The sequence below is a fragment of the Hordeum vulgare genome, chromosome 6H, assembly GCF_904849725.1.
Source record: "Hordeum vulgare subsp. vulgare chromosome 6H, MorexV3_pseudomolecules_assembly, whole genome shotgun sequence".
Taxonomy (NCBI): domain Eukaryota; kingdom Viridiplantae; phylum Streptophyta; class Magnoliopsida; order Poales; family Poaceae; genus Hordeum; species Hordeum vulgare.
The window spans coordinates 84,851,025-84,855,551 of NC_058523.1; the positions used below are offsets into that span (position 1 = coordinate 84,851,025).

Sequence of the window (4,527 nt, forward strand, 5' to 3'; positions counted from 1 at the left end):
ACCTGGTTCTCCCTCTCTCTGATGAACTCTTTGCAATAAAAAAAGAGATTTTGAATAAAAGCCAGAGGCCAAAAGAAAAGGAGTAAAACAAAAATAAAAATATATTTGGGAACCTAAAATGTTGCCACTCTTTATAAATATAAGTGGGACATTTTAGGAGACCAAAATTAAATGCCTTTATTTTTTAAATGAGCTCTGTTTTAAATAAAACCAAAAGGATAAATAAAGATAAAACCAAAGGGGTTGCCTCCACAATTAATAAGAAGTTTTTGAAGAGAAGGAACATTTTTATTGGAGCAAAATAGAAACTTAGAAATCTGTCTCAAAAGAAAATAAGAGAGGAGAGAAGGGGTTTTGATACTATGGTGCAACTAGTGGGTTTGAAGTGCACTTGTTGCACCCACACCTCAACAAACACAAAAGCACATCCACATAACACTTGCACATCACATCAAGGTTCACGCAAACATTAACACAAACCAAACCTAAAGGAAAAGATGCAATGCGTGAAGGCATTATGCAACATAAAATGATGACACCATCAACTCAAACCACTTGAAATAACATCACAGGATTGCCTTACAAGGAAAGATTTACAAGGGGAGCGGGAAGGAATTGCATTGGGGCTGTCACACCCTTAGTGGGTGGAACCCTCCATGGAGTCATGCATCCGTTACCCTCCGTTTGTTGAAGTCTACACGACTGTGGATGAACAATAGCACAATCTAATGGAAGCACGCCAAAAATCTCCGTTTCTTTATTGTGTTTTATCTTCCTTACCCTCCTTTACTTACACTTGGAATGTCCTGCTAATATATTCACATACTTGCATGTGTAGAGCGTGCCAGACTCGATAATATCACAAAAACTTACCAACCGATAAAATTAAGAAAAATAATAATTTTAATTTATTCAAGTAGTCTAATCACCCCCCTCTAAACATACTTTCAGTCTTACAATAAGCTTGTGAATACGACATGGACAAATATTACAAATAATTCGCTGTCTGCTCATTTCTCAATGATTTTATTCCATGCTTGATCTCTCGTTGTTAGTTGGAGCAGATTACTGTGGTCGTTTCAATACAGATTCATCAAGTTCTTGAAGTTAAATCCCTACACACTCAAATGACAACAACTTGCTTTTATCATATTTTTAAACTAAACTAATTTAGAAAACCTTCCTAATCCATGCAAAGAAACAAATTCTTGGATGAGCTACCAGGTGCTAGCAATAGTTAATTAATTATGTACTTTTGGGCTTCTGTGAGGCCAATACTATGAAAAACTAACTAAGAAGCCTCATTAGGGCTCTTGAGCTTGTTGGGCCTGCATCTTTAGTTGTTCTATATGACAGGTCCAAAATGAGAAAAAATAGGGAGGCACATCGCACACGTTTCTTTCTAGCTCACCCCCGCTTGTTTAGTATCACCTCACGAGCGTAATGCGGTGACGGTCATGAGAGCTATATAAAGCAACACGAGACATCATTTCAAAGCGTACCTTTCTCGATATTTTGGTTAAGATCAAGTATAGTATATGTTCGTATCAGTTTGATATGTGACATGTGAACCATATGCCTACAACGATATTCATTCTTTTTTATGGACATGGGTCCATCACACTAGCTTGCTACTAGGGTTCTCACGTACCTCCTGACACCTTGCACTATTGCCTAGGCCTGGCGCACCCTAACCAATACAAAGTAACCAATTTCTAGTCCTAATTGCTTTGGCTAACCTAATAATTAACCATTATTTTAGCCAATACAAGGTAATCAATTGTTAGGCCTAATTGCTTTGTCTAACGCTACAATTAAATATTGTATTAGTCGTGGAGACCTTGTTGTTTGTGCATTGCAAAGGTTAGCTAGTCTCTGCTGCGATGAAAGACTAAGTTGGTGATCATGGTGTGTCTTCCATGCTTCATCGACGATCGTCGGATCTGCATCCTACCCACACAAAGCAATGTGCGGGAAATCTTGCAAGAAATAGCCGCTACTCCGTTAGCATTTACACATAAGGCCTTGTTCGGTTAATCCTCCTTCCAAAGGGATTGGAGAGGATTGGAGAGAAATTTAACTTTTTAGGGAATTAATCACCTCAATCCCTGCCAAATCCTTCCCTGTGAACCGAACAAGGCCTAGGGCTGGTCATAGTGGAGAGTATCATATAGTAGTATCATGCATATGATACTATTGTATGATACTACCTTCATAGTGCATAGTATCATAAACTAGTATCATAAATGACCTTATTTATTAACATGCATGACGCATAGTAGCATATCATTTAACATGTTACGGTATCTACCTATGTTACTCTAACCTCCTCTTTCTTCTTTAATTGTCTGTCCCATCAGCATGTTTGCTAGTCCCAAGTACATGATACTACATAAGAGCATGTCTAGTAGTGCCCTCAAACCCTTAAATCTAAAATCAGTTTTAAGGGTTGAGAATTCGCCATTTTTGACACTTTTAAGGGTTGAAAAACAGAGGCAAAGACTAGAACCCTCAAACCCAACCCATATAACAGAATATTCCGTTATAAGGGTTGGGTTTGAGGGTTCTAGTCTTTGCCCCAACCCCAACCCACTACTAGAAAAAAGGTTGTTAGTGGTGCACCTATTTTGGCTATTAATGGCGCACTATAGGTGCGCCACTATTATCACGCCACTACTAATAAATAGTTATGGCGCACCCATGGTGCGCCACTGTTAATATACATAACAGTGGCGCACCACCTGGTGCGCCATTACTATCCCACACACTAATGGCGCACCACCTGGTGCGCCACTAAAGTGCAATTTGGTGCGTCACTACTATGAATATTAGGATTTTTTTTTGCTTTTCTGATATTTGCACAGGTTACAAAATACATTATAGCACAGAATATAAACAACACAACATATAAACAGCAAATTTATCGAATACAATAGAAGATTAGTCTCCGAATACAATTCATCATATTAGTCTCCGAATTCAAAATAACGAACAAAGTTAGAACATTACAAGTCTCGAGACCGCGAGTATCGAGTTTGTCTTCACATTACAAGTCGATATCTAAACTACCATCACATAGAAGAGGGTTGCGGTCACAATGAGCTTCATCGCGATGAAACTGATCTTCATTCGGTTCCTCCTCCGCTCCCTCCTCTCTCCTGCTAGATAGCGTGCGTATCTAGCTTCTGCCTCCGCCCTAGTGATAGATCCTTTGTAATTGTTACCGCTGAAACGGTGAACCTGTCTCCGACACTCCTCCCAGTCATCGTAGACTCCGGGAACCTCACCCTTGTACATGACATATGACGGCATCTCTATGCACTAGACAAACAAAATGTTAGTAGCAATTCACAGATAATATGTAAGCAATATATATGTATGCAACAAAAGGATCGGAAGAGAAAAGCAACACATTAATAGCACAATTTTTGGTCCTGCTAATAAATAGCGTCGACTACATATAAGTTGAACGACTGTCCAAAATAAAGAGACATACAAGTTCATTAAAGTTTAATTACAACATGAGCTAATCGATATTTCAGAACTACATAGCATCAATACTTTCGACTCAACCCAGGGACCGGAGCTTGGATGAAGCCGCCGTCTTTCGTGATGGTCATGAATGTGTGGTCGTTGTCGGCCTACATTTGTAGCGTTGTGTCAATTTCACTGTTGGACGGTTGACAGTTTAGGTAGAACTACCCCGATCTAGGAAGGACATCTTCATAGTTGATTTCCGCAAACTCCGACTGGATGCGAAAGAATTCTTGTCTGATGTCCTCGTCCTGGATTGCCGACAAGCCTGTGGCCCATTCTTTGAGATCATTTGGTAGCATACGGTGATGCTGGTCTCGTACGATCGCCGCATGTGATGGAGGGCGTAGTAGGCATCCTTCTGACTACCAGGCGGCTGCTTGACGTAGGGGAACGTCGTTACGTGGGTGAACACATGCTTGCCGTACCTAACAATTGTCCTCTTGAAGGTGCCTCCAGATTTGGCGTAGCCAGGGAGGACATCATCAAGAACTTTCTTGATATTTGTGTAGTCTTTCTTCGACTGACAGCCCGAGTCGAAATACGTGGCCATGGAATATTTCGGGCTTAAGAGGATGAGTGTGCAATGTGTGTCACTTCACAAAACACGGAATGTTAGAAAAAAAAGAACGATCGAAATCTAAGAAATCATATGTTACAGGGCGATGAGGGGATGACTTACTCGGAAAAGTAAGGCACGAGGAAGTTATCCTTATCTGTGTTCGCCAGAATGACGCCTTCAAGGTTTGAACTCGCGACTTGCCGGTCCCCAGCGCCGCCCAAGAGCTTGGCACGCATGTAGAAGGGGTCGACTATCACGATGTCCGGAGTCTTGTCTCTAATGATCCGCATCTTCATACTAAGCGAAAATAGTCGAATGAAGGTGTAGTGCAGTGGATAAAGGTTAAGCATAGCGAAGATGTCATCAAACCACAGGACGATCATACGCCCGATGGTGCTATCGACAAAGCCCTTGCCCTCTGGCACCTTGGC

At 41.0% G+C, this 4,527-nt stretch overlaps 1 non-coding gene across 1 annotated transcript; it reads left to right on the plus strand.

Moving 5' to 3' along the window:
* The first annotated feature begins 1,498 nt into the window (after positions 1–1,498).
* On the plus strand, positions 1,499–1,694 carry LOC123406460. Its single transcript, XR_006612162.1, has one exon. It is a non-coding gene; the product is annotated as a U2 spliceosomal RNA (small nuclear RNA).
* The last annotated feature ends 2,833 nt before the right edge of the window (positions 1,695–4,527 follow it).